The sequence below is a fragment of the Chrysochloris asiatica genome, unplaced genomic scaffold, assembly GCF_000296735.1.
Source record: "Chrysochloris asiatica unplaced genomic scaffold, ChrAsi1.0 scaffold00054, whole genome shotgun sequence".
Classification (NCBI taxonomy): domain Eukaryota; kingdom Metazoa; phylum Chordata; class Mammalia; order Afrosoricida; family Chrysochloridae; genus Chrysochloris; species Chrysochloris asiatica.
This window is the reverse complement of record NW_006408572.1, coordinates 9,174,150-9,182,458: the sequence shown is the minus strand read 5'-3', so window position 1 is coordinate 9,182,458 and position 8,309 is coordinate 9,174,150. Positions and strand designations below refer to the sequence as shown.

The window sequence follows — 8,309 nt, the reverse complement described above, 5'->3', positions numbered from 1 at the left end:
AAATCTATCATGCGTTCTCCAGCATCATTTCTATCACCAAGTCCAAAATTTCCAACATATGGGCATAGGTAAGCGAAAAGGTACTGCTGGTGCTCGAATGCCCAAGAAGGTGACCTGGATGAGGAGGATGAGAATTCTGTGCCAGCTGCTCAGAGGATACTGTGAATCTAAGAAGACTGGCCGCCACATGTATCCCAGCCTGTACCACATGTATCCCAGCCTGTACCTGAAAGTAAAGAGGAATGTGTTTAAGAACGAGTGGATTCTCATGGAACACATGCGCAAGATGAAGGCAGACTAGGCCCGCATGAAGCTCCTGCCTGACCAGGCTGAGGTCCCCACAGGTCTAAGAACAAGGAAGCACACAAGTGCTGTGAGGAGCAACTCCAGGCTGCAAAAGAAGAGATCAGCAAAACTGTCCAAGGAGGAAGAGACCAAGAAATAAAGCTCCCTCGCTCTTGTGTATACATAGTGGCCTGGGCAATTGTGTAGATTAGTCAGCCAATAAAACAAGCCATTGTCTGCCTGAAATAAATAAGTAAAGTGAATAGAGGTAAATACTCTTAACTGTTGGTGCATGGAGGGAATTGCAATTATTGTAATGAAGCAAAGTGTATGATTTACTGAGTGTAAAACTGATGATCTGCTCTGTAAACCTTCATTTGTACCACCTGGGGATTCAATGATACTCTAAATAACTCTCTTAACTGAAAACACCAAAATCCTGGATAAAAAATATTATTTAAAAACTTTTTTTTAAAAAAAAAAAAGCAAAATGTGTATGAATTGTTGAATATAAAATTGAGTATGTGCTGCGGCACTGTGGGTTAATGCGCTGGACTGCAAGGTCGGTTTGAACCGAAAGGTCGGCAGTTCAAGCTCACCAGCCTTTCCTCAGAAACCCTATACAGGGTTGCTATGAGTTGGAACTGACTCCACGGTACTTAACAACAATAACAAATGTGCTCTGTAAACCTTCATTCAATTCACAATAGATTTTTTTGAATGCCTTTTCTTTTTCTTTTTTTTAAAGTACTGCTGAACTGGCACATCCTACAGAAGACAAAATTAAGTACAAACTCAGGACCCTGGTGATAAGTGAGTGCCAACGTCAGCTTTTCTCCACAAAGTTTTTTTTTTATCAAACATTGGAGACCTTGAATTTTACCCAGCTTATTCTGTGGGATACAAAGCACAGGAGATAAAGCCCCAAACTCTTGCAATGTAGTCTAACATGAGATTTCTGCCTGTTCTTGGAGTTCCTACAAGCTTGATATAAAGGAATACAAGAAAACAAAAACCCATTTCAGGGAGGGAGGTAGCAAGAAAACTTGCCTGTCTTGACCTTGAATAGAAGGGAAAAAAATTCTCTTCTGACAACCTGAAACCACAAGTCAGTTCTCCCACAGTTTGTGTCCAAATTCAGTCTGTGTAGTCCAAGAAAGCCTTAACAACAGAATCCAAAGTGTTTCCAAGTTGGTGATATACCTAGGTGCCCGAGAGAAGCAAATATAAATTCTCTGAGGTATGTCACTTTAATCCACAGATAAAATTCCAAGGAGAAAAAGCAGCTCATATTCTGAAATCATAAACATGAGCAAGTAAGGCACCATGAGAGAATCACATAAGGAACGAGACAGCAGATGTATACCTATAAAGGCCAGGGCTGTGTCAAACCATATTGGAGTCAGAGACAAAAGGAAAAAACTCGCTAATAATGTGAAGCAGCCCACTGGGCTGAAGTGCAAAGATGTCTGCATAAATGGCCAAACTTGGAGCTAATGCCCATTTGACCTAGCTTGAACTCAACCAGATAAAGATAAAGGTATTTAATACTGTGAGCAAGTATAAATTGCTACAATTTGATGAACAGGACTTTTGCTTATGGATACAGTTGCTCAAAAATCCAACTGAATGGAAAGATTCTTCATATCAGAACAAGCTGGTTTCCTCAGTGTACTGGGTTGATAGGGATGGACAATTTAGAGACTGGCTATCAAAATTGGAGTCCTGGTGTGGCGTTGTGCGTTAATGCGCCAGACTGAAAAGCCGTTTGAACTGCAAGGTCAGTGGTTCAAGCTCACCAGCTGCTCCTTGGAAACCCTATATAGGGTCGCTATGGGTCAGAACCGACTCTACGGAATTTAACAACAACAACAACATCAAAAATGGGGGACTATAAAGGCATGAGTGGCTGGCTTATGAACCTTTATAAGTGTTCTTAGTTACAGAATGAGGCGGGTAAGGTAGAATCCCCACTGAATAGTTTTCCTCTTCTTCAGATGGATCTGGTGAAATGGGATGGGGAATGATGATGATAAGATTTTATGATTCAATTGTGAGTAATTGTTAGCAGGATTAATCACGATTGTCACAACTGTAATTGTAGAAGATGTATAACTAAAAGTGGTGGTGGTGGTTATGTGCCGTAGAGTCGGTTCCGACCCATAACGACACTGTACAGGGTTTCTGAGGCTGTAAATCTTTACAGGAGCAGAAAGCCTCATCTTTCTCCCGTGAAACAACTGATAGTTTCAAACTGCTGACCATGAGGTTAGCAGTCTGATTCGTAACTAGAAGTGGAGAGTAGTTAATCTTTCATTTCAAGAAGAGATCATCCCAGGAGCACCAGGAAGGAAGAGCATGAGTGGAGTGTGAGATCCCTACCTAGAAAAGTAATCACAGCAGAGACAATGGCAGAGGTGGTAGTAGAGGTAGAGCAGCTTCATACATTAGGCCCATGGACTGAGTAAAGCTGTGTGCCTGCCTGCGGGCAGGAGACTGGCTTGCAGAATGTACCCTTATGTATTTTTTGTTTTGTATGTGTAGATCAAATACTGCTTTGTCCATTTGTGAAATGGAAGTAGCTATATGCTGTTTTCAGAGGTTTTATCAGAGTTTGTCCACAGAATTTGGGCTTCCCTTCTTAGGATTTCCCCCTCACTTCCTGGTGACTATGGCTACCCTGCTCTGTCCCCTAGTTCTTCTGGCCAGAAAGACAGTGGGTTTTCTATCAGATCACTTTCAACCCATGTTCATATCAGAACGGTGACGTGATTTCAGACTAAAGACAAAAAATGGGAAACTTTTGGTGTGGCGCTGCAGGATAAGCACTGGACTGTTAACCACAAGATTGGTTGTTCAAACCCACTTCTCGGAAACTCTATACAGTGCCGCTATGAATGGGAATCCACTCAACGGCACTTCACACAAGTCATTTCTTCTTAGTGTTAACTCACCTGCAAAATACAACTGCTTTTGTCCACTCTCCAAAGCTTCACCTTTCTGTCATTTTGTTTATAGAGTTTATACTTGGTTCTCTGTAGGAGTATCAGGCTATCAGGAACTTACTCCATCATACCGAAGTGTAAACTCTCAAGCATGCTTATTTTAATGAAAACATTTGAAAGAAATAAGCTTCTTTGATGATTATTTTTTTATTATTCCAAATATTTTCTAACTTCCATTTTGAATTCTTTTGAATCCATGAGTTGCCTGTTTTATTTGATGATAATATTTTGTCACTGACACTTTGACTAACTCTATTTTAGTTCAATATTACAATTTAAGAAGTGCAGTCTGTATATGGTATATATATTTTAGAAATTTTTGAGCCAAGCATTATTGCCTAACATGTGGTCAGTTTTTGTCATTGTTAGTTGAATTAATCAAACTTTTTACTAATTATTTGTTTGCCTTGCCATTTTCTGAAAGAGATATGCTGTAATTGTGGATTTTTCAATTTCATCTTATTTTACGCACTTTGGTACAACCTTGCTCTTACCTACGTTGTATGTGCTGTCAGTATCAAATCTATTCAATTTCTATATTTGATAGAAGAACTGGTGTGGCTCAGCAGATCCCCTTGGTATCTACTGTTTGGATTGGACCTTTATTTGAAGGCACCCTAATAAGAATAATAATTTTTTAAAAAGACAAGTTTATTACTCAGAGAACTTGCCTTCAGCCATCCACTGACTGCAAAAACATGTTTAAACATGTTTTGTTTGGAATAAACCCATTCAAGCTCACCAGACACTCATTGGAAACCCTACACAGGGTCGCTATGGGTTGGAACCGAGTCGATGGCACTTAACAACAACAACATAGGAATTAGAACCCTAGTAGCAATACTTTTTGACTGACCCTTGTATCTAATATAAGAGACCATTGTTTTCCTCTGCTTTCTTTAAAACACAATGTAAAAAGCTATGACACATGGTCAGGTTAATGGCGCTATTAGAAGAATAGTAAGAGTAAACCCAAAGAAAGTAGAAGGCATGGGTCTAAGAACAGAAAATAATGAGTTCGGATTCAAGTATGTGCTCATCCCCATGGCTCAATTTTCAGCCACACAATAGATAGAAACGTAGCAGGATAGCGCCACTAGTGAGGTGGGTAGTCAACCACGCAAGATCTAAAGGGCAGCATTTACCCAAGGACAAAATTCAGAAGGGTTGAGAAAGGAGGAATGGAAACAAAAAACTCAGGGAGGAAGTGGGGTAAGTGATGTTACATTGACCTAATTTCACCATCTTATTTGATGGACAGTTTTGCTTGATATGTGATTCTCGGTTGGCAATTTTTGTCTTTCAGAGTTTTATATATGTCAGCATATTGTCTTCTTGTCTGCACAGGAATCAGAGCTTAATCTTAATAGTTCTTCTTTGTAGGTAACTTCATTTTTCCTGAGCGGCTCTTAAGAGTTTTCCCTTGTCTTTGGTTTTGAAAAGTTTGATTACATGTGTCTTGGTTTTCTTTTGAGACCTATCTTGTTTGAAGTTCATTCAGCTTCTTGAATGACTATCTTTTTGTCTTTCATGATGTTACTGAAGTTTTCTTCTAACAACACTTAGATGATATTCTTTGTGGCTTTTTTGTCTTTTCCTACTTTGAAATTCCTATCACATAAGTTATTCCTCTTGATAATGTCCCACATAAATCTTAGGCATTCTGCAGATTTTTTTGTTCTGTTTTTTATTTTTCCTCCATCAGATGATTATTCAGACATTTTTTTTCTCAAGCTCAGTAATTCATTTTCCATGGATTCCTTCCATTTCTTTGCCCTTTCAGTGTATTATCTATCTCTGAAGTCTTAGTGTTAATCTTCTGACTTTCTAATTGCTGGTTTTGTATAGTTCCCATATTCTCCATTACTTTGTCAATTAATGGAAAACAGCCATTATTCCATAGTTTTGTCTATGTTTTCCTTGATTTCCTCTAAAGTTTTCTGCATCTTTCTCTCATTCCATTGAAGTTACCTAATTAGTATTCTTTTAAATTCCGTATCAGGTACTTCCAATACCATTTCTGGTGCTGTATTTTCTGAATCTGTAATTTGGTGACATGCTCGACGCACTCTGTCTTATTTCTCTATGTAAGCTGAAACTGTTTTCTCTGAAATACTGTGGTGTGTCATATTTGTATTTATTTTATAGTTGCATATTGGTGTATTCTCAGACACTCACCACCTGTGTCCTGATGGATGTGGTAGAGACCGGTAGTTCAGGACCAGGGGCGTTACGCCAGGTGCCTGACCCCAGGCTGAGCAGAGGCTATGCAGGAAGTGGAGACACTGATTGCTGGGTTGGCAAAAGTAGGGACTGCTCACACATCTACCAGGAGAGCACAGAAACAAGGGAGAACTACATCCCTTTGCTGCCTGTCTCCAGCCACATCCTGTGCCTGCAGGCTTTTGTGTCAACAGCCATCTGCAGAAGCTTAAGATGGCCACACAGTCCACATTCCACCCATTTTTTCTTCTCTCTCACTACTCCTGTTCAGCCTCCTCTTCCAGTCAGCAACCAATAGACTGCTCTGTCCTATCCTCTGATACTCAAGGTTCCAGGATCACCATCTCTGTTTCACTCAGTCTCTCATGTCTTTGTTGTACAGTCGGCTCACGGTGTCTGCTTGCTCCTGACCACCTTTTCCGATTTTAAACTATGCAATATCATTCCCTTGTTCTTTTGGAATGACTGCCCTTTGGTCTACTATGTACAGATTCCACATGAGCACAAGTGTTCCAGAATTCCGATTTTTTAATTCATATTTGTTGTGATCCACACAGTCTTTGTGTAGTTAATAAAACACAGGTTAGCATTTTTTTGGTAGTCTCTGCTTTCAGCCAAGATCCATCTGACATTAGCAATGACATTCCTCATTCTGCATCCTGTTCTTAATCCAATTTGGATTTCTGACAGTTCCCTCTAGTGTATGGCTGCAGGTGATTTTTAATTATCGCCTGCAAATTATACTTGCAATGGGACATTGATATTGGTCAGTAATTTCTGCATTTCATTGGATCACCTTTCTTTGGACTGTACACAAATATGGACCTTTTCCAGTCAGTTAGCCAGGTAACTGTCTTCTATATTTCTTGGCATAGAGGGGTGAACACATCCAGGATTTGTTGAAGCATCTCAATTGGTATTCCATCAATTCCTGGTGTCTTTCTTTCCAATGCCTTCAGTACAACTTAAACGTCTTCCTTCACTACCATCAGGTTTTGATTACATGCAACCTCCAAAGGTTGAATGTCATATTCTTTTTGGTGGCGAGACTGTGTATTCCTTCTATCTTCTCTTGATGCTTCCTGTGCAATTCAGTTTTTTGCCTTTTATTGCTAAGTTCCATTGAGTCGGCTCTGACTTATAGCAACCCTGAATAGGTTCATAAGGAGCCATTGGTGGATTTGAAATCACCAACCTTGAGGTTGGCATTCCAGTGCTTATCCTATAACTCCACACCCATAGAATCCTTCAATATTTCAACTTGAGGCTTAAGTTCTTCTTCAGTTCTTTCTGCTTGAGAAATGCCCACAAGTAGTGGTTCTGAGTATTAGAGGAAACCTTTTAGGAATAAGCACTAACATGACATCCAACAGATTCATCCACTTGTCTTCATTTTCTTCTTCTTAAAACAGTACGTATAGAATCCACCACCTGTCAGTTTGTAGTATGGTGATAGCTATGTGTTGCTATGATGCTGGAAGCTATTCCATCAGTATTTTAATTACCTGGAGGGTGGACAGGTTTCAGCGGAACTTCTAGACTAAGACAGACTGAAAAGAAAGACTGGGTGCTCAGTTTTTTTAAAATGAGCCAGCAAAACTATGAATCAAAAATTAATGGCCAATACTGTGCTGGAAAATAAACTCCATAGGTTGCGAATCACTCAAGAGTACACAGTGGCCCCAACAATGGACTTGGAATGTAAAGATGGCACAGGACCAAGCAAGGTTTCGTTCAGTTAAGTGAGGTCTCCATGAGTTAGAGCTGACGATGGCAAATAACATGCAAAGGCTAATCCCATCCTTATAAACTGAAAGAGGTATCAGGAATTATGTTCTCCAACTGCTAACACTAGTCTCTAGGTGGTAGGATTTAGATTTTTTTTCTCTCTTTTCTTTTCCACAGTACATGAATTTTTTTTTTTTTTACTGTAATCTTATATTTATTTGAAAACTGGTAATACATGTATTAATAAGAGTTAACTGTTTTTTTTTTAAACTTTTTGAGAATTGAGTGAAGTTTATAGGCAAGATTATCAGATTCACATTCAACTAATTATACACTTTCTTTCATCTCAATTATTACAATTCCTTCCCTGTAACAATTATCCTAGTTCCTTCCTGCAGCTCTATGTATCTTATATTTCACAAATGAACAAAGCAAAAATATTTGATGCACACATACAAAACAAAAAAGTACATGAATTTTTATATTGAATATACATTTTTATAAAAATGGAAGTCACTTCTTTCATCAAACAATTTAAGATTTGGATTAAATGTTAAGTGCTGTCCAGTCGGTTCTGATTCATAACAACCCTGTACAGGATTTCCAAGGAGCAGCTGATGGGTTTCAGCTGCTGACCTTGCAGTTTAAACTCACCTTACTGTCCAGTCCTTTACCATACCAGCATTAAATATAGTAAAATGTTATCCGTTAGTGCTAACAGGCGTTGTCCCTACCAATTTCTGTACTTTTATTGCAATCTTTCATAATTAATACTTTTTAACTTAAAATTATCTCAAGTAACACACATAGGTGGTGTGGCACTGTAGGATGATAGCCCTGGACTGTGAACCACAAGATCGGCAGTTCAAAACCACCAGCTGCTCCTTTGAAACCCTATACAGGGTCGCTATGAGTTGGAAATGACTCACTGGCACTTAACAAAATATGACTGGATAACTAAAAACACCAAATTATCCCCAAATCCTTTCACTTCACCTTTAAAACTACTACGACGTCCATAATCTCGTCATTGCTGGTTTGGAGTCAAGTTGAAAGTTACATTTTTGT

At 39.1% G+C, this 8,309-nt stretch overlaps 1 pseudogene; it reads left to right on the top strand.

Moving 5' to 3' along the window:
- Positions 1-445, top strand: part of LOC102821683 — a 13,859-nt pseudogene extending 13,414 nt beyond the window's left edge.
- The last annotated feature ends 7,864 nt before the right edge of the window (positions 446-8,309 follow it).